A 23,259-nucleotide genomic window follows, 5' to 3' on the forward strand; every position below is an offset into this window, starting at 1 on the left:
GGGGCAGGGAATGGATTGTTGACTGCAATCTGACTGCAATCTATCAGTCCCCAAATTGTGTTGCATGTACCAAAAAATGTTGCTTTCACTGTATATGCCTCCACGTTCATAAATATTCATCCTAGAAACCCATTTCTGTTAATATAAAACATTTCTAAATGAACATGTTTATGACTGATATTTCAATTTCCAGTGTGAAAATAGGACTTTTTTGTGTGTTGACAGATTACTAATGACTGTATTTTCTCCACTCATCTTTTTTCTCATTTCAGTTGTGCTGCTGGATACAACGTCTGTGCTTGGAGAGCTCGGATGGAAGACATATCCTATAAACGGGGTAAGGACTTCAACTCTGCTTACGATTATTGCATTTGGTCTTACTGTCCAGTGTATCGTATCTTGTTCAAAATGCACGGCCATTGCTGCATCAACAAGATCAATTATATTGATGGTAACAGGTCAGAACGGGTAGCACGGAACTGCTTCATATTCACATCTTTGTTTTCGTTCAGACCCCTCTGTCCACATGGGAAATAATGTAACTTGGAGACAGACAATGAGCCAAGATCTCTGAGGAGGTTTCCCTAAAGGTGTTCAATCTTCTATTGTTAATTCCTGTCCTGTCACTATACAGCCACATAAATATTTCACAAACTCTTTAAATAGCCAAAGGAAAGCAAAGAGTGACAATCAATCCAGACTGAGCTCACAAAGCCTCTGTAACTGCTACATTTAATATCAATGTTTTGACTGCATTTTCTGTATATGAATTATAAATTGTTGAGATGAGAAGACTACCACTTTGATAGCCATAATGAAGTCAAACTCCAACACAGAAGTCATTTGCTCCATCTGCCATCCCTAAACTTCTTAATCTCAGGAGAGCATGAGTTAAAGAAGTTTTAAAGTATTCTTCACCTCCAGTTACATCCCAGGTATAGAGAAACAATGACTGCATGTATTCTACCTTACTCTGTATTTCTGTCAGTCAGCTACCCAAAAGGGGTATTCCCATTTTGTTCTGGCAGTAGGTGCCTCCAGCTTCACAGCAGTATCTTGTCCAACTGAAAATCAGAACTCTGGAAAAGCAGCAAGTTCCAAACTGAAGGCATCGGCATGATGAAATATAGATGTGCTTACAATGAACTGTAACGTCCTCAGATCAAAACTGTGTTGCATTAAAAACCTTTCCTTCTCTGTGCTGTCAGAATACCTGAGGGAGTGATTGGAAATGTCTTTCTGTTATATACAGTAAGCAACAAAGACAGAATTGGATAACCTCCACCTCTTAGTTTATCTCTCCATACTTTTTAACTATGGCATAACCCAAGTCAAGATGGAGACTGATCACCGGAAAGAGGCAGAGGCTATCCATTGAGTCCATGTCAACTCTGACTGTGTTAAGTCCTTGTTTGCTCATGTTCAACTGTCCATTTACCCCTTGTGTTTATTGTCAGGAAAATGCCTAGGGCCTCTAACCTTCTTTTATGAAGCGTCTTTGAAAATGTCAAGTTTAAAGTGCTTTACTTTATTAGAGTATCTGCTTGTCACAGCTTATCAGTTATGGTCCGCCATGACAGTGTTTGTGTTGTGTTTTATTGAAAATGATCTTAGTTGATTGCTGTCCAGTGCATCCATGGTTACAGTGTGAACAAGCTGTGTAGCGACCTTTAGTCCCTTCTTGTGGTGGCTGATTGAGGCACATGGAAATCGGTCAGCTCTTCCAGACTGTATGTCAACTTTGTCCATTTTTCACAAGAAGAGTGTGTGGGACTAAAAATACAATTGTATCATGCACCAAGTTTACCATAGACAGGATTCCTTTTTGAGTGAGTGGCCTTTGTTTCACTGTGATCTGGAACATGAATCCATCGTTCTTAAGGCTCAACTGTAGTCCCAGTGCCCTTTCCATGGGCAGTTTGTCCTTGTCCAGATCCAACACTTTTACTTCTTCGCGTTTGTTTGCCTCTGGAATAGCACAGAGCACAGGGCAGCTGTTACTCACCCACTTTGTAAGGTGAAATCCTCCCATGTGACAGCGGTTGACAGGTCTTTAACCTGTTGTAGAGTATTCTGTTCTGAGGGCATGGACTTTAGACAATCATTGGCATAGAAGCTGTTTTTAATGGTGTCTATTACCTCTGAGTGAAAGTGAATGTTGTTCTCCTCTGCTTGTGTTTTCAATGCAAAACTTGTGCAACTAGTTGATCACGAATGCATTGTTCGACTTGACTTTGACATCACCATTAGGCCAATACAGAAATCTTAGAAAGTCTGTCTTTTGCTGACACCTTCACTTGGTGAGGTAATATCTGCCACTGCAGCTCCTGTATGAATCTTAGAAACACTCCAACTGGGCTGTTGGTTTTATTCTATCTTTCAGTGTTACACTACCATATGCATATTTCATGAATTTCCTATTTTCCATTGACATCTTAGTCTTCCTCAGATGCTTTCTCAGTGAAGTCTTGGTTGTACTGACTGATCAAGAGCTCATGGTTCAATGACTTTTGGTGGATTTCTTCCAATCAGCAATCCACTACAGCATTAATGAAATGAATTTCTACATTGTTCAGGTATGGTCATTTGGAAATATCTTCCTCTCTGAAGATGTCACAGGTATTTCCTTCTGTGTGTGCATTGCAGGTAAAGCAATTAAATCACAGCTATCCAATCCAGGGATCTGGAGACCTGTGACAAGATGAGATGGTACATGCTTCTCTTGGGTCATATTATTCAACAAAATGCTCATCTCTCTGCCATTGATGTTCAAGTTAGACAATGATCTTGTCACTCACTTTGGATGCTTTTGATTTGGACAAGAACAATGGCATGTGCCACAGTCATTCTTAACAGCCCAAATATGAATTTGAAGGGGACAGGTTGACTGTGTGTGGCCCCCATCTGCTGGACATTGCTCTGTTTATGGGCTTGTCATCTTCTCCTTATACTGTATGTCAGGTGCCTTTTGCAATCCTAACTAGTGTGCCCTTTTGGGAGACATCCAAAAGACATTCCATTTGTACTCAAAATGTTTACCTCATCCTTGTTTGAGCTTTTCTTGAAGTCAGGACACATTGTGAGTATGTTGTAAGCATTGCAGAAAGTACAGTGGGCTGGTTGAGCTCATGGATCAATACTTGTGGCAAAACTTCTATTCAATGTGTTCAATGTTGTATTTATCTTTTTGATTTTATCTTGGAGATTGCCAAACACTGGGTCAGAGCAAATTCAGACTTGCTTATCAAGAAATTTAAAACAGTCACTCTAATGTGTTTCTGCTCTTGCAAATCACAGACAGCTGATCTCCATTTTTCACAAACTTTGAATGGCAGCTTACGTACTGTGGCCTTAAGGCAGGATGCCAAATCCAGCATGTCCATATATGACATATCCTGCTTTGAATTACAGCAGCCTCTGAAAAACCGTGAGTATGCTTGTAAACCCTTCATATCTTCAGCTCTAATTGATGACCATGTAGCGTGTTCTATGTAGGCACTTGCAATTCTGTATTTATATTTATTTATTCCCATAACTTATCCCACTTTCTTTAGATAGTGTTTGAGAGCAGTTGCAATACTTTTTGCTTAAAGTGTAGTGGGGACACACCCTGCCCCACAAAGCTTTGCAGGTTCACTCACATTTCCCCTTCCACACTTCACACTTACTCTATGTGGGGTTTGATTTTAAATGATCCTCTGCAGGAGGATCCCTAGGGTCCCATCCACCCCCACCCTCCCTGTGTCTCTATCTCTCCCTGCAAGGCCCACAGTGGCCCATATCAGGGTTATGGAGGTGATTACATCATGTAGGTCCTGGTGACAGCCGCCCACAGCATTGAGGAAGAGGAGAGAGAGGGGGGCCGCAGCCTCCATGATTAAGCTGTCAGCCTTCTCCCCTCCTCACTCATCCAGGATCCTCCGATTTACCATTAATATTTAAGGCATCGAGGTGAGAGGGCCTGAGGGAAGGTGTGAAGATCTGGGGAGGTAAAATAGTTTAAATCCCCTTCACTACCTGGGAGCCAGCAAGAATAAGTCAATCCCCACCATATTAGACACAGCCTGGTATCAGGCCAATACAGCAGTTCACCATGTAGCTGCCTATCAGAGCCACACTAGTTCTGGTTCCAGATATAAACAACCGTCACTCACTCCTGCCCAGTACACATCTTAAAATAATTTCATAAGCAGTAACTTTTCCAGCATGATTACCTGATGATGAGTTTGCCAGGATAACTGGTCACAATATGAGATTGAAAGTGATGTGGAAATGAGGTGTATATTTATGGATGAGTTTTTACCAAAAGACAGCAAACAACTCTTGTAATGAGAGAAAGGTGAGTGGTTGTATAGAAGACAAGGGTTAACCACAAGAACACTATGGTGGTCTGTCAGAATTACAACGCAGGACACTGTGGTTTTCTGCATAATCAGTGATGTTAAAGCATCCTTGAGCTAGACACTATATTCCTCTACATGTTTACTCACTGTCAAATATTTAGAGTAAGTGCATCAGCCATAAAAAAAAAAATTAAATCAAAATCTGTTATTGTCACTCATCTTCTTTACAACACTTCCTCACTAAGTAAATTAATTATTTTAATCAACACACATAGACCCATAATAAATACTTGCTTCTCTTAACCCTCTTGCGTAAATCTTTGCATTTGAGATACACTTTTGATTATGACGTAAGATGTGGGTAATTTTCAGCTGTTAGTTAGGGTAATGTAAGAGTTCATTTGCAATGCTGGAGTGTGAATCTCTTGCTATGACAACATTTACGTATTTGTGATTATCATAGGAGCCTGGGAATAGTTTTAATCTAAATTAAAATTACAGGGAGATACTGAAGCGCTTCAATCAAATAATTAATTGTTCTTGGTTTCATTCATCACTTGAATGCATTTTTCTATATCCTAGACTTATGCAGCTCCCTGGAAAGCTGTAAACATATGTTTAAACACTAAACACGACCATATTGTCTTTGTCATGCCCAACCTTCAGTGCAAGGTGCCCATTTATTATTTTAGACCTGCTCTGCTTGAAAAGTGAATTGGCCTGCAAGGGGAAACGTTGCCAGGAGGACTGTTGTTATGTTTGTCAATGAATTTAATGAATATGGGAATATCCTCAGAGCTAGAAACACATTCCCCCTCAAAGATTTCACTCATTAGATTTGTGCATATCGAACAGCCATTGATCTATACCATGTCTTTCAAGGACTTTGATGCTGGAAACTTTTTCTCCAGTAGAAGTGAATAATTGTGTGCATTCAAAAATGCCAACAGCAGGCTGATGCTTCAGTGGAACAGTTGTTGAAAAGTTGTTTTCATGAGGCAAGCATGTCTCTATTCTCTGCCTTTCGTTCCATGTTCTGAGATGCTGAATAGTGATGAAGAACAGGGCAGTGGAGGGGTGAATGAGAGAGACAGAGTGAGGAGAAGGAAAAGAGGGTTGATTTGCCGTCTGCATGCAGCCACAATAAGCTCCACTCAGAATGGGCAGACACACTGCTGAAATATGCATGAATCATTTCCCAGTGGTAAGTGGGGGGGGGGGGGTAGAGATGAGTATCTTATTTATTAAATTACATGAAACAGCTTAAAGGGATAAGAATGCCAAATGTTGCCTTTTGTTTTCATTCATTCACATTATGATGACAATTGAGCATAGGCAGGTTGGATGACAAAGAATGATAGTTGTCCATCATAAAGGGAGTGAATAATCCTATTTTTATCTATTGTCAGAGGTCCCTAAGCAGCCAATAAGTCAGATCTACCGGGGGCGTATAAACACAACATTATGTAAGCAGGGGGCATAACAGCGGTACATTGGTTTACTGCTGCCGGAACACTGCTCGGTCAAATATTAGGCTTAATACCTCACAAGCAGCAATTAGGGGTGTAACAGTATAACAAAAATTAATGGTTTGGTATCAGTTTTGGGGTCACGGTTCAGTGGGGTTTTGGTAAAGCAGAAAAAAAGAAATGTAGCTGGTCTGAAAAATGTAAACATCCAACAATCTCTCATTGGCCAAAACTACAACTGGAACAGTTTAGTTGTGCTGCAGTGGAAACAGTTTGGTTGTGCTGCAGTGGAAAATGTAAACAACCTTTCTGTTTCTTGCAAGCAGTCAAGACACCTGCTGGCAGCTGTTTTATGCTGATTCATGGTCTAAGTATACATAAAGTAGTTTAAACTAGCTCCACCTCCAGCAGCAACAACTGCTTACACACTGATGCTTCAGTATTAATTATCTATAATATATTAGTCAGAGCAACCAAACCACTGCTTTTGCTTTTATACTTTTTAAATACATTTTTCCTGTCTCAAAACTGGTTCTTACAACATGCTGCCTGACCATGTCAGAAATCAAATGGTTTTGTTTTTTATCTGAACAGCTTCACTTAAAGACAGTTTGGAAAGCTGACCATCACAGAAAGGGGAGGGGGACAGGGAAGTGTGATTTTATATCACTATGGCGATAAAGAGCATATTATAACAGTATTGTTGTACTCTGTCAGTATTATGGGTCTCTTTTTTGTCATTTTGACTGCAGCGACACTATGGGGTAACCAGGCTAACTTTCCTAAACCAGCTTGCATACATCCATGAGCATGCTACAGCAAGGTGATTCACAGCCAAATTGTTCCCGGTGGAACTAGCACTCTAGAATTATTGTTCCACACATTGGAGTACGTAGATTATTAAACTATGTTGACAATAATTGGGACACAGAGCTTATTCTTTGTAGAACTACATGCATCAAACCATAATGTCCCATGACAGTTTGGGATGAAGAGCAATTCATTTGTCTCAGAGTGTGTGCATGTGAGTTTGGTTTGTGAATCTTATATTTTATATTTAAGGGATACTTTTTTTCTAATAGCAACCAGTGAGTGTATCACTGTCATTTATAATACGGACATGATGCAGGTTGTTACATTTTGAATTAAATAGAGAATCAATACAACAGTAAACACGTTTACTGGCAGACAAGCCTGCTGAAGCAGCAGTTTTGATCTTATTGTGTTGCAAAAAGGTCACTTTAAAGGTCACTTGAAATACAAAATATGGTTGCCATGAAGCCCCACATTTCAAGACTGGCATCTACATAGAAACTATAAATTTGTAATTAATCTGTAGATTGATTACCGAGGTGTGTGTAAGACACAGTGAGAAGTGATTGATGCCAAACATTGTTATATTTTAATAATCCACAAAACGCATTAACCTGGTAAAGTATATCATAACTTATTAATTATTATTTTGGTCTTTTCATGGAATTTGTTGTCAGTAAGAAAAACAAATAACTGCTGCCTTATCCTTTAATGCTTGGAGTTAAAGCCCCTGATTGTTGGTATCAATTTGCTTCAGTCCAAAAGTATTACTGCCAATCTTTAAAGACTCTCCTGTCCATTCACTTTTGGATGTCAAATTGTTTATGTAGCTTTCATGTCCATCATGCAACCTCCCACAGTGTTAAAATGTACCATGATAATACCCAGCAAGAGTTAACTCAGGCAGCTGCTCGTTGACGTAAAGTCCTCTGAACAAATCGCTCTGTCAGTTTTGGGATAAGTTTTCAGAGGATTGCCGTCAGACTTAGGCTTTGAGTTTGGATGGGGGTTGGCAGGGAGAGACAGAGTTAAAACGACAGAGATAAATAAGAAAACAGAGACAAAAACGAAGATAGAAAGGCATGTTGAGGCATCATTAGATGTAACTTGTAAATGAATAAGATGTCAAACGCATCACACACACATTCAAGTGCTTACATACTCAGGAAGACATTTGCACACCCTATCAAGCCTCTTTACTTTCACCCAATACTAATCCTTAATCTTTTTATTGCAATGTTTAACCGCAGTAATTGATTGTAACTATGCGACCTAAGGCTTATCTCAAAGCACTTCCTCCCTGCCTAATACTATTAGCCTTGAGAGTGAGACTGGACAACAGAGAGGTGGAGAGAGAGTCAAATATGTATGTCAATGTCCTTTATAGCTCAGATAAACTTCTCTAAGGCGTTCTGCTGAGTGATGGCCAGCAGTGCTGCTAGAAAGAAAAAAAAGGAATAATCCAGAATCACACCATTTCTCCCCATGGAGGCTCTAATATAAAAAAAGGTATGATGATTTAGCACACCAGTGTACGTCTCGGGGACCTCTGCCATAACCGGGCTTAAGCAGTGCTGGGGGATTCCTTAATTGGCTTGTTTCTTGTCAGGGACACCACCAAGGCCGATATCTAATGCGCTCCCAGTCGGCATCTCGCTGACAGCAGAACATATCCTGACAGCTTTTGGGCTAGCCCTCACCGTGTGAGGAATACAGCAAAGCTGAGTTGGAGAAAAAGAGAGCGAGTGGGTAGGAGGTACTGGATGGATACAAATGGAAAGAAGAAGAGAAAAGTGAGGGAGGAAGGGTAGGGAGGAGGTTATTAGTGCCTAGCTGAATGCAGGAGCTGAATGTGTGAATACAGGAAGTACTGGCTGCCAAGGAGAGAAAATATAATATGTCGTTGATGTAAGACATGCAGGTACAGTTTAGACAGACACACTTCTTTTGTGGAGTGAAAACCTGTGGAATCATTGTAGTACACTGTTTTAAATACAAATGGATCAATAATTCACTATAGATACTCTCTAGATACTGTTAGCTAACAATATATTGAAAAAATACAGTGGTACACATGCAATAAACAATACAATATACACATACCATGTGTACATAGAGAGTTACTGGTCACTTCAATCATTACTTCAGAGAAACTCAAGATCATTTCTATCTGCACTGTAAAAATCAGGACAAAATGCAAAGTCCTTGTTCTGTGCTAAAGTTCATTCTGATATTCAGCAGTTGCTAAGATTAGGCTTAACCCATCTGTGTTAGCCAAATCAAATGGGTATCATTGTTCCAGCATTCAAGTGTTGTATTCTGGCAACAAGCCATGCGACTATGAGGAAATATCCCAATGTTGTAGCTCAGTGTTGTCCAGGAAACACGAAGAGAATTCTTTTTTTTTTTTTTTTTAATCTGAAAAAGTGGAGCTTTTGAAGTTAGCTTCGGCTGAATTTAAGAATACATTTCAGACTTGAGAAATATGCACCTATCCTTTAAACATAACATAAGATAAGATAAATGTATTGATCCCACAATGGGGAAAATTCATTGCTACAGCAGCTCAAAAATAGTGATATATAAAAAAACCCAAAAAAAACAACAATAAAATTAAAAACTAAATAAAACAACCCTAAAATGCAATTAAAACACATACATATATATATAGGTGAGAGTACTGTACCCTGAGGGGCCCCTGTGCTGCAGACCACCAAATCAGACATGCAGTCCTGCAACCTCACATACTGGGGTCTGTCTGTGAGGTAGTCAAGGTATTAGGTATTGATTAGGTATTTAAAATAAAGTTTCTCTCTTCGGTTCTTTTTACTAGTAAAGAGAAATGCACAAAGGATACAAGGTAGAAGTTTCTAGTTTTTGCCAGCACTGACTGTCAAATTACGCCAGTGGGAGAATATTTCAGCAGTAACTAATTAACATAATTGCCATATGTCGCCCAAATGCCCAAATGTAACTTGCCTTATTTAATTTTAATGCTCTCCTCCAGCCATCTTCTAGAAATGATATTAATATATTACTCAATTGCAACAGCAAATATGTTTTGAAGGAAACATAATGCTACCCAAATTATGGTTTCTGTCAACTAAATGAGAAAACTTTGTTAATTAATATATCTTGCAAGTCGCAAAAATGTCAATACTGAACCTTTAAGTAAAATGTTCATTTTACTCAAGGTAGTTTATTGTTTTTCATCTGAAATATCGAATGTTGAAGTACAATTTCACTTGTTTATCGTCATGTTAAGGCACCGGGAGCATTTGGTTAAGGTTCAGGAAAAATCAAGTCTCGTTTAAAACACAAAAATGTCTTCAGTCACATGAAGCACAGCATGTTTATTGACAACTAACTAAAACCATGATCTGTCACTAACCTTTACCCAATTGCTTTTCTTACCTGAACGTAACCACATGCACCACATGTGAACCTTGGTCTATCCTGACCTGCTCGTACAGCTTCAGTGAGGTATATAAATGTATTGCTGTATACATTCAAATGAATATTGCCTGTGAACATAATCCAGTCACCGGTTGCCTTAAACATCACAATGTAATAGGGAAAACTATTTTGTAGTGTACATCATTTATAGGAGACAGGGTTGTCTCTATAAACTGGTGTTAGCTCAAAATCATTTGTCAAAGAAAGAAGCAGCATTCTTTGATCAGTATTGATATGTGTGGTTTCATAGTCTTTTTTAGTGAAATGATCAGCTGATCAGTGTAAGTATTTGGAATATCCCACATAGACAGAAAAAACGTTCTGCTTTTATTAGATTAATATGAAAATAGCCCTCCAGTTTCAAACTCCAGTATCTGGAGCAAATTAGCTCGTTAAAATACATTTAGCAAACTAAATAGGTTACACCTGTTATTCCAGTGTGTCAGGTACACATTTAATCAGTGTTTCAGATGTTCAACTAATTTCCAGGTTGCAACAACAGGTTGTGAACATTAATTATGTTATCAGGTAATTATATAATAAAGATCTTCTTTTGTCTTTTACTGAGATCGTAGGACCAAGAAGGGAAAATCTTCCTTCTCTCTCTTTTTAACTGTCTTCATCTGTCTGCCTTTTCATCTCCATCAGTTCCTCTTCCTGTCTCTTTTTTTCCCCCTCCCAGAGTATCCTGAATTCATTCACCTCCCTTTTCCACCCATTTCTCCTCCCCTTCACTTCATCTTACCTTAGCCGTATATCGATGTCAATGCACTGGAAGGGAAACACTAGGTGTGTGTGTGTGTGTTCAGTTTAAGATGAGACAACAAATGCTACAGAAACTAAATGCACTTCTCCATCCAAACATTCTCAACACCTGCTTGATTGTTTTGACTCTTGTTTTTTGGTAGCAATCAAGTTTTTATAAGAATGTTCACCTTCATTTTAAAAGTTGACATTTGTTAGGTTTTTGAGGGTGACATTGTCATATTCCACAACTTTTTGATTTGTACATTTGGTGTCCCTATAATGTATACAATAAATATAGTTTGATATAAAAAAAAATGCACTTCTCTAAATGCGTAGCTGGGAAATTATTTATTTTTAATAAGCAGTTAGACCAAGAGTTCTATAGTTATACCTGTATTCTAGGAGTCAATGATGCATTACACAAAGCAGGTGTTCATAGAGATTTTCTTCTCACACATTACCAGTTCCTTACACCCTGTGTGTGTGTATGTGTATGCGTGTGTGTGTTTACATGCACTCACACAGCCACATTTTTGCACAAACATACACAATGCACATATTCTCATGCACAAACACCCATATACACATACCAAAAGAACAGTGAGGTGGCCCAGTTAGAGGAAACCAGCCCAAGGTCATGGTACTTTATCTCTAGTAGGCTGTTTACTCCTGTCTGTTTCACTTGACTTGCATCAGAAAAAATATATTAGTGGCAATGACATATGTCACTCTATTCCATACCTGAACCTGAAGTCTGCACTTTTCTAGCAATTAATTCATCCAAGCCCCCAAAAGACATTACGTCTGAGCGTAAGCAGAAAAACAAACAGCTAACCAACATGGCAGACTATTATACTACTGCTTATAAGTGTTTTCAGAAACTAAAAAACTCCATTGCTACTGTTAAATGCTAAAGACTTGTGTGGTATGTGTAACTGTTTTAATAAAGAGCACTACCAGTACAATTCTGGGGAAAGCACTGAATGAAGAGTGGGTGGTAGGTGGGATGGTGGGCAAATACCACCATATATTCTAAGAAATCAATCTCTTATTCAGCATTGTAGCAGCTCTGGCAAGTATTACTTTCCCATGTCTTGGATAGCGTTTGCAGGTATCTTACTGCAAGACTGATAGATAATGTACAGAAATATCAATTCACCTTCATAAGATGCTCACAGATTTAAATTCTATATTCGAAAACGATCTTCCTTCAGGAGGACTGGATGTTCTATCAACAGTTGAGCATCTTTCTGTGTCTCCCAGATTATGTGTGGTTGATTGAAACGGGGTTTTTCTTTGGAGTAGTCTATATGGTGTTGTAATAGCTTTGTGCCTAGCAGAGCGATCGCTGTGCTCCATCAAGCTCTGACACATCCATTTGTCACACTCTCTGTGGTCAGATACAAAACAAAGAGCAGATGCACAAACACACACATTAGGATGTTACTCCAGGAAATGTGTCCCAGTCTGCAATACATATGGTTTTATTGTATTTTTGATGTCAAAACAGAACAAAATGCATCCTCACCTGTTGTATTGTTTGGACATGGACATGACAGTGAACTGTTGAAAAAGCAATTGAAGAATATGCAACCTGACACTTTCAAATGGAATAGAAAATGTCCCAAACAGAGATTTATCAAGGCTAACTTGACATTTTATACTGTGTCTGATAAGTGAAGTCAATATAGTGACAGGTTAAAGTGGAAGATGCAGCATCAGTAGCAGATCTAATCCCTTCAGCATATATCACTTCATTGCCTCATTTCTTATAATTCTTTTTGTATTATACAGGATTTTTGGATCACAAAAAATAATCTGTATACAATTATAAAAAAATACAATGTAATTACATTTAAACAGGATATGTTAGTATTTACAACCACTTCCATCAAGATTACCCTACTATTTTTAATTGTAGTGTGGTGCTCTAACTCTAATTGTAGAATGGTACTCAGCATGGCAATCAGGATCATTGTTGCTCCCACTCTTAATTTTCAAAAGGACTTTATTAATATAGAATGTAGTGGCTGGAAAATGTGTTACTGGCCCTGTTCCAGTGCCCAGCACTGAGCTCTAAACCCTCACAGACGTTAATTGATGTCACTTGTGTGATCATTGCAAGTGCCTGCAGTAGAATGTGAGAGCTCCAAATGCGTTATGGGGAATAGCACAGCATGGACCAGTACAATGAGGATCATATTCAGTACACTGTTAAATAATTAGTGTTTGGTTCCTTCTTTTTTTGTTTGTTTTTTACAGGAAAATAGTAATGGTTAACCAAATGAACATTTTTGGAAATCACCATCATGTCAAGACTAATAATGAAATAAGAAATAAAATACACATTGATGTTTTAATGTGTGTTTATGATGACAAATTTCCTCTTGTCATTACCATGTTTGTTTGTTTCTGTGCTTCTAGAGTTCTACTGTCATCCTCTTTTAAACCTCAAATTGCCATGAATTCTGGGTTGTCCCTCGAGCAAAGTCTGCTGAATTGAAGATTTATGGACAAGGTGCATGAAGTGCTCAAAAAGTAATTGTTTTTCAGTCTGTAAGGGTTGACATTGAAACACTGGATTTGGGCTACATGTTACAACGGTTTTCAAAAATAAATAACTATTTCTGTTTATTTTTTATCAATTCTAATTCATATTTTTGTCAACCACTTGTTTATTAGTTTTTGATAGTAGGATAAGATCAAATCCGATACAGTATACATTTAAACTCTTAGAGACTATAGCCACATAAGCTATAAGTGACACCTCTATCCCCCTGCACTCTTCTACCATCCAGCATATTCCTCGCCAATCAGTGCTCTCTTTCATGGCACATTGTTGCATCTCAGCAGGACTTCATAAAATAAAGATGACCACCATCCATCTCTGTTACACATAGATTACACCCTTTACAGCTGCTTATTCACCATCAGTACACTGTTGCAGCTGGTGAAGGTCATATATCCTGTCATGCTGTAAATTGAAGTGATTTCCATACATATTCAAAAAGTCAAATGGTTTCCAATGGGTTCAAATTATTTGCATCCATATTCATGGTGTGTGCCTGCTCCAGTCTTGTGAATAGAGACAGAGAGAGATGTGTCAGTTTGTAGGGTCTCAGTTTGAAATAATAGAAGAGTCTATGTCTCTTGCTAGTTGAGCAGCTATTATATGTAGCTATATAACAAAACTGCCAGTAGGGCAAACAAAGTTCCATTTGAACATACTCAGTCTGAATATTAGTCACCGCTTGCTTCCTCCGTAAATCCCAATTCAGCCCTGTGGATGGATAGGAGTTGCTGCATGGTGTAGCAAATGCTTTGGTAAAAGATTGATCACAGCACTGCAGGAGAAAAACTTGCTCCCTCCTTCCTCCTTTTCACCTTTGGTATCAGTTTACTAAACCCTTAACAGTCTCAAAGTCCCTGCATATAATATCATTTGTATCCAAGACTTCAAAAACCTACTTATAGACAATCAGTCAGATGAGAAGGTGAAGAAAAGACAGATCAGAGGTAAATATATAATTGGTATTTGGCTTGTGTAATATATCAGATGGTAGTCAACAAGCTGTAGAGGGAACACTTACTGAATGCTCCTCTAATATGAAGATTTAGAAAGGAAAATACGATAAGATGTGACTGTGATGGTTACATACAGTAAATGTCAGTTTTCTAAATTCCACAGCTTTGTACATTTAACCACTTTGATATAACTATTTACCCTAAAAACTTGCCACAAATACTTGTTCTGTGTAGTTCAAGGTTGTATTATAACAGTTTTGAAGTGGGAAACATGCTAATATTCCCGAATTTACCATTCCCTGTGTGTGAGTTCCTCATTTATATTCTTTTCCTTCTTCAATAAAATTGTGTGAGAGAAGAGAGACAGTGTCACTTGGCAAAGACTCATCCCCTGAAGCTCTGCATGTCATCCCCTCTGTCTCTTTTAAAAGCAGAGAAACACAAATTGGAGAGAGAAAATGTAAGTTTCCTTCTCAGCTCTCAGGTCAAACTTCAATCTAGATCTATGATCCTACATAAGAAGGTGGGTTTGGGGTCAGACGATGGTACCTATTAGAGGGATATGGTTTCATTGGAGACGAATGCTTTGTCTGGCAAGCTCTCTAAAATGCACTTAACATTTTATACAAATTCTGAGGATGCTGAAAGCTGTGCCTCACCACACGCTTTCTCTGTCCATCTCTATGCTGCTCTCTCTGTCCTAATTGATCGAACAGGCCAGACAATCCCGTATTGTCTGCACTCATTTCCAGTCAGGCTTGTTTAAGCACTATACACTGGAGTCAGATGGCTTTGCTAAGCGAAGATGTCTCTTAGTTTTACCAGAAAGACAGGCAGTCAGACACTGGTAAGAGACAGCAACACGCTAATTTAGAACCCAGAAGGCAAACCTAAAACAATGCTGTGCACCCTGAAAGTAGCTCTGCAGTGTGTCCTAATGGATGTTTTGGCTAACAATCTTTAATGCCCGCCTTCATTAAGATTCCCAAAATACTGTTTTATACTTAAACATTTCAATTTAAGTCTTACTAAAATGCATTGTGTATTCTTTGGCCTTAATGCTGAATACATTTCCTACCTTTTAAAACTAATTGTGGTCAATAATCGTCGCATCCTCTTCAATAGAACTTCAAAAAACTTATGAACAGCACTATTTTAACTGCACAAAACTTGGTCAGGTTGCAGTGGTAGCTATGTCACTGCCCAGCAAGAATGTTGTGGGTTTGAAACTGCTGGTCAGGTGTTACCTTTCCATATGGAATTTGCATGAGCTTGCACCATGTCTGCACATCATGTCTTCCTCCCCCAGATCAAAAACAGGGTTAGTTGAATTGGAGAATCTAATTTGGTAAGTGTGAATGGTTGTTTGTCCGTGTGTCAGCTCTGTGGCAAGCTGTCTATGCACTATGCCTCTCGCCCATTATCTAAAAGGATGGATAATGAATGGAATGGATGTTCGTTGGCTAAAAAAAGGAAAACTAAAACGTCACTTTTTGGCAATGGCTTAATTGGTGAGTGCCCCTTTTCTGAGCTGTAGATTAGGTCACACAATACTATACCTCTATATGGCACTGGTTTGACATGAGAGTCTTGCATAGGCACTGCATTTGATGTTGATGACACTTTTCACAAATATCCATCCACTCCAACATCCTCCCCAAGATTTTGTGTGGTGGTATAAAAATGTCATACTACTATGTGTTTTGCTACTCAATTCAAATTGTAAGTTGTTTTAAACTGTCTGTTGAAGTGACCAGTTTTTCTGAAGATTTCAAAAAGAGCAAAAGGTCACTCGTCACAAAAATGTATAAGATTGATCTTTTTAAGCCCGTCTAGCATCTATGTATGTAAATCTATCTGTTTGTCTATCTCTTAGTCTTCTTAAAATATTCATATTATATTTTGGACCTTTCTTTTGACAAATGATGGCTTTGCCTGCTTAGTATTCTCTGTTTTGTTTTTTGCCACTATTTTGAGTTGTTACTTTTTCCTAAAATTCAATTCTATGTGTCATTGGCTGTTTGTAGAAATCACTGTGCTTCAGTTACGTTAAACAAACCTAAACCCATAGTAATCTTTATTCTTACCATAACCTTCAGTTGTTATTCTAAAGCACTCCTTTAGCACTCCTCTGCTGAGTATTTTCTTCATCTTATCCATTCTTATGAGAGAATATTTTCCCCTCAAGCATACATAAGAACTGAAAAATGCACGCACACACACACAAACATCATCCACATACACCCCGCCCCTCCCACTTTCAACTCCTGTCCACTCTGTCTTACTGTTATGTGACTCCTTTGCTTTTCATCTTCCCTCTTCCCCATCTTCTTGATATCTCTCTCTTTTGTGTTCATTTTCATTACCTCTCTCTCTCTCTCTGTCTCTTCCACCCCCCTCTCTCTGTCTCTCTGACAGCCTCTTCTTAACAGAGAGCAACAGACTGTGAAAACAGGGGAGAGGCAATGTGCTGTGGATGTGTTTGTGTGTGTTTCATCCTGCATATCTGCAGAGGGAGGACAGTATAATTAACTAAATGAAACATTAGAATTGAAGTAATATTTATTATGTTACTCAAGATAACAGCATTATTTTATTATTTCTGTTTAATCATTGCTTGTCATCTTATAGTACTGCTGCCTTCAGGTACACTCTGAGATTTTAATTTAAGAGATTTTAGTTTGAAATATTCACCAAATAGGCCTTACAACAAAAAAAGATATATGTTTATATTTAAAAAATCAAGCAACTCTATGCTGCGTTGACTAACTGAACAGGAAAAGGCATATATGTGCACTCATTGAATGCTACATTCATTACACAAAGACTGATAAAGACAACAACAATGACAAAATAAGGAACATTGCCTTTGCTGTTCTTCCCATGGTGTCCATTCTCTTTGCCATACGGATCACATTATATTTACTTTGTTGGTTCCTTCATATGTTATCAACCACACTTTATGATAGTGGTGACCTTTTCTATAATTTGAAATGCCAGAATTGTCTTTATCATTGACTCTAGTGTAAAGCTCAAGCCGGTTAGGGTCCTGGTTCTGACTCTTCAGTTTGGAGTGCTGATCAGACACCTAGAAAAAGAATAGTTTTCCAAAGGTTTACCGATTAGTTAAGAGGTTCTCCAGTATTTAAAGTCTTAGAGAAACATTTTACTGTATGTTGACCCATAAAATCAAGCACCATAACATTTGCAATAGGTCCCAAGAACCCCTCTTGAGAGCTATATAGAACCTGTTTTGTTTAGAATATAACACAAGGATAGCTTGACATTGAATTAATGTTCTGTGCAGACTCTATTTGTGTGTGTCCGAATAGTATGCTTTCCTCTACTTGGGTGACCTGGTCTTATCTAAGCTGTCGATGGTTGCACCCTGCTACCTCACCCACTGCAGTGTGTGTGTGTGTGTGTGTGTTGTACCACTGTGTCAGCCGTCACTGTGATCTCACATCAGTCAGAGGCTGCTGAGCACACGCATTGACATTCCAGACTGCCTGCCTGCCTGCCTCTCTGGCAAAAATAGATATGTAAAACGACAAGCTCTTCCCCCCCGTTTTCCCACGCATAGTTTGTCTGAGCTGGTGGGGGAAAAAAAGAAAGGTCTCTGGTCTGTTTCAGCTCAGATGAGAAGTCAAGTCAGCGTGTGTGAAGAAGAATGACATATTATCGGTTAGGTAAATGACATAAAGGGGGAAAGGAGAGAAGGTTCATGCCCTTAACCAGTGTTGATCTTGCAGGTAGATAGGGTTTTACTGGCATGTGGTTTTTGAAGTCTGAAGCTGCTGACAAGTGATATTTTTACTAAGTAATAAAGATATCATGTGTTTACTATAACGTGAGATCTCAGGAATTCATGTTTTGTGTTACCACAAGGGTACAATTTAGTCTAAGACACACTTTAGTTGCACATAGGCATTGTAATTAGAGGAGACATTACAAGCATTATTCTAATTCCATGATAGCACTATTACTTGATTGAATTAACTCACTTTTGCTCAAAACACATTTTTTATTGCTACAAAGGGACAATGATGGATTTATGTGAATTTTGATTTGTTGAGCACTAATGAAAGTTAGCATTGACATCTGGCATTGATTAGATTGACCTATTGGTGTAGAGCCCCTTGAACACCAGCCAATAAGAGAGCCCAGGGAGCTGTAGATGGGACCTTGAAGAGTGAAGATGTGAAGCGGCATAGACTGTAATGACAGAGAGAGGAGGATCAATGGATGGTAGCAAAGCCCATGAATACCCAGTGAAAGTATTGGATATTAGTTAATATAATAGCTGATGGATCGAATAGTGTGATGACAAATAGGTAGACAGTTGCCCTCCTGCTTGAACTTGCACTAAAAGCTTTATTATTAAAAATAAATGTCCTCCATCCTATCAGAGGTGGGACACAAATAACAAATATCAGTCCCACTCAGATTGGTCTCTATTAAGTGGGCACAAAATACTGAATTGATCATGTCACATGAATGTGATACTGCACAAATTGTTTGTAACAACTGGGTGATCAGAGGTCAGGTTCAGTAGCAGCCCCAGAGGCGGACTCAGAGTCATGCTTACCGACACTTAGCAGGGTGGAAGTTTCTGACACAGTGTGTGAATCAGGGCTGCCTTTTCTGTCAGGGTAACTCATCAAAATATAAACTTGCCTCTTTGCATCCAATTGAAGGCTAAAGGGTAAAGCTTTGCATGTTAATGCAAGCTTTGATTGATATGATACAACTACTGGAGGAGCAATCTGTGGCTGCCACAGATGCATGATAGATTGGGATCCTCTCCTGAGGCCACGACTGTAATGGACATTATACCATACCAAATGACATAAATGCATTACTGCAACAGCCGGTGCTGAATTAAATATAATACACAACACAGACATGAGGCGATGACAGGGCCAAACATGTTGTCTAAGCATGCTGCTTTGGCAGTCTCCTAGGCTTATTTCCATGAAAGGTGACACTTTTCTTTCCATTTATAATGATGGCATTCATCACTCCACTGTCTTTTTAAGAAAAACATATCTGTGAGTTTACAAGGCCAATTCATTTTGCATAGATCAGTTATGTTATGCAGGAATCAATAAAACCTTGATGGATGGCCCTGATCATTGCAGTGGGGTGTTGAGTTATCATATAGCAGACTCTGTCTCTCTGGTCTGAAGTACTAGGCTAGAGGCTGAGCACTCTAAAAGACTGGGAGTTCTAATATATTTAGAACTGTGAAACTGTTATCTCTTCTTTATTCTGTTACCCCAGTACCTCAACATAACATCTTGTTTGTCTCAAAAAGGTGTATACAATTCCAGTGTCACAGAGGGCAAAAGATGTAATAACCGAATCCGTATACTTTAAGTAGTGAGGTGTTTTGTTTGCCTTGGTCTGTCTTATCTAATATCTAAGCATTGTGATAGTTTGCTCTGTGTGCTGCAGCTTCTTTCTGTTTGCTTGAAGGAATACTTGTCCAAACAAGTTATTGAAAGTGGAATTGTAAAATCAGTTTTAAAAATGGTATAGAAAGCTTGGGTTAGTATATCTATAGTTAATACACAAGCTAATAATCTGCAAATATTGAAAATCGGTGAATAACCACCTCTAATAGTGACGGGGGTTGCATACTGACTACAGTTGGTCGATGTAGCTAAATGAATATAATGTCAATATCCAACTAGAGAAATCATTTCAGGTTAGTGGGAAGATTTTACTCAACTGTCAATGAAACCTGCAATCAAATGTGCCTGAAGGGGACTGCAAACGCTTAACAGAATTTTATTAGTCCTGCTCTCACTGGTAACCATTAATTTTCAGGCTTTTATATCTTGACCAGAATACAATTTTAGAGGAAACACTTAATCTGTGTCATTCGGGTGCACTTACTTGGACATGAAAATTGGTCAACACACAACTACACTGGCTAGAAATATCAGTTCAACATCAGCAGTCTTCAAAAAGTCATGTGGGCTGAACTCTATCTTCAGTGCCCTCTGACATCTTCGGAGGATGACTGAGGCCATGACCAACAGAGTGTCACTTTGTGAGAGCGCCACCGGGATGACAGATGGGTGCTCTGGCTCCACCCTGCTGGCTACCCATTCACTGTGATGGATGCAGGAATGAGAAGAGCGCAGGGTCTTTGGATTTAATTTGCTCACCGCTGTTCACTCGCTCTTATTGATTTAGGGGTTTGCTGGTGATGGACAGTGGGATACTGTGTGCGTGCGTGTGTGGAAAAGTAATGTGGATTGCATCTTACTTGTTTTTTAATTAATGATTAAAGAATGCTGACAAACAACCAGACATCTAAGAAGAACTTTATCAAAAGGCTACCAACTTACAAATCACATGATAGGCAGCATGCGCTGGTACCGCATCATCATCTAATAAATAACTACAGATACTGTTATTATATTATTGATATATAGGGCAGTACTATTACCAATAGGTGTGGGTCATAGCTACTGATTGCTGACATTTTGTGGTTAGATTTAATAATCTTTGGAGCACAGAGGGTATTTATTTTACTTGGTTCTTGTTCATGGTAGATCTACCAGAGAAATAGCCTTTGGGGATTGGTTAATGCTTTACATATCACACGATTTATATAAGGCAGTGCATGAATTATTGGTATAATATACCAGGTTCCTAATTTACTACCTATTTGAATCACATAGCTCTGTTTTATAGTGCTTTATTGTCCTTAATGTTGTAAACAAACAGATTGGCTCAGGTCAAAATGATGAATATCTGCTAATTTACTGAGCAATTCAAATCATAGTTTAGCTTGCTCCTCTTGAGTTCAAGCTTTTCTTGCATATCATTAAGGGGAATCTGTCTTGGGATTTCAAGATTTAACTTGTAAGACATGCCATTTCTTGTATGTGGTCAAATATCCATTGCTGCCAATTCATTTTAATTACAATCAGATTATTGCAGATTAATCTCATGTTTCTATGTTTGCATCCTACCAGCAAAGCCACATAATTATGTAATGCATTCATTAGAAAGTGATTATGACTATAGACCTATAAGAGACAATTAGAAATGCAGTGCATGAAGGTGTATTTAGAGTATGCGTGTGTGTGGTATGACCTTGATGGTGCTGAGCTGGCAGGTGAAGGATATTACATGAAAAAAATATCAAGATATACCTAAACTAATGTGTTGGTCTAACTCTTGAAGAAATTGTCTCAATGTAAACAATACACAATTCTCAAGTATTCTGCACCAACCTGACAAACTAGCATCTGCACATAATTGAGACATTGAAAAGAAAATATAGAGAAACCAGACTACATGGTTGAGATTCAAACTAAGCATTGACATTATTGATTATGTATGTACAGTATAATGAATATTTGTACAGCCAGGCTGTCATATTGAACATGTTCCCTACATTTTACTAAAGTGTCAATATGAAAGATTTTCTGCCTTGTTCCGTATTGTTATGTAGGTTTTTGTCCAGTGTCACCTCCTTCCAATGTTCCTCATCAGCAAACGCTTAGTAATTGAATTGGGGGTCTTAATTTACACAGTGGAAATCAATTTCCATAATTCTTTAATCAAAGTATTGATGGGCTTGTTGGCACTCAGTTAAACACGATGACTCGGCTGAAGTTACCACATATTGACAAAATCCACCAATTAAAGCTCCACTCGTCCCTAATGAGCCCTCTAAAGACCAACTTCTGACATACACTCAATTTAATCACTTCTCTTAAAGTCATCATTTCCACATAATGATCATTAATATTCATAAGTCATAAAAATGTTGGAAGAAGGCTTTTCATTTTGCATTCACACCATTTTTTTTAACCTCATTTTCTCACTTTATCCCTACTCAGTTTTAGTTTAGTTTTTTTTTTTTTTTTTTTTACTTTCTTCTAGTTGTTTGTTCTTTTCTCATAAAGTCAAAGACCCGACATCAAGTTCCCTTGTGAGCAAAGACTCTTCATCCATCTCCCTAATACGTATTACTAGTGTGTGCTGCTGTGTTTGTGTGTGTGTGTGTGTGTGTGTGTGTGTGTGTGTGTGTGTGTGTGTGTGTGTGTGTGTGTGTGTAGGTGTGTAGGTGTGTGTGTGTGTGTGCATGTGCATGTTGTGGAGGTGGAGCTTTTTCATCCATCACAGAGGGAAGCTCTGGGATTAAATAAAAATCTCTCAATCCCAGTGACAATGGCACAACACACACACACATACACACACTAACACACACTAACACTCACTCACTCTTCAGTATAAAGTGTAAGGGGAAGACAAAGAGTAAAGGATGCATCAGACATGGGAATAGAGAGGGAAGAAAAACCAGAGAAAAAGGGAGGGAAAATGAAGTGATCTATGAGGCACAGGGAGCAAGCAAGAGAATTTTGCAAATGTTTGAAAAAAAATGCTACTTAATTACCTGGTAGAGCAAATGATCAAATCAGATCCATCAAACACAAAATTACATATGAAGGTTCTGGTGATGGAGGGAGAGGAAGAGATAACGTCTTGCCAATCGAAGACAACACGTGTTACTGTAAATGTCTCAATCAATCTTTGTCAGAAACAGAACAGGTGTTAATATCTCATGAATGGACTTAAAACATTTATCTAGACCTGCACTAGGCAGTTTAGGGAGTGGTAACTTTATCCACACATACTTTACTGTGATATAATGTTCTGCAAGGCACTGTATATTAATTGTAATATTGTCATACATATGTAATGTGTGAGCTTGTGTCTGAGAATTACAAAGCTGTGCTGGACAGGACAAACATTTCTATGGGTAGAAAGAAAGATTGAAAGAAAGAGAGCCAGCTGTGCATGTATTTTATTATTCCTTTCTTGTTTTCTCATCCTTGGTCTTTATCTTCACTTTAATTGAGAGAAGACGTCTCAAGAGA

General features: G+C 38.5%; 1 protein-coding gene across 1 annotated transcript in view; it reads left to right on the plus strand.

Moving 5' to 3' along the window:
• Window positions 1-277: 277 nt before the first annotated feature.
• LOC133992869 (ephrin type-A receptor 6-like) overlaps window positions 278-23,259 on the plus strand; it is a 160,260-nt gene continuing 137,278 nt past the window's right edge. The window contains exon 1 of the mRNA XM_062431647.1: window positions 278-337. The gene's annotated coding sequence lies outside the window, so the exon portion shown is untranslated. The remainder of the gene's footprint in view (window positions 338-23,259) is intronic.

Source organism: Scomber scombrus, chromosome 13 (genome assembly GCF_963691925.1).
Source record: "Scomber scombrus chromosome 13, fScoSco1.1, whole genome shotgun sequence".
Lineage (NCBI taxonomy): Eukaryota > Metazoa > Chordata > Actinopteri > Scombriformes > Scombridae > Scomber > Scomber scombrus.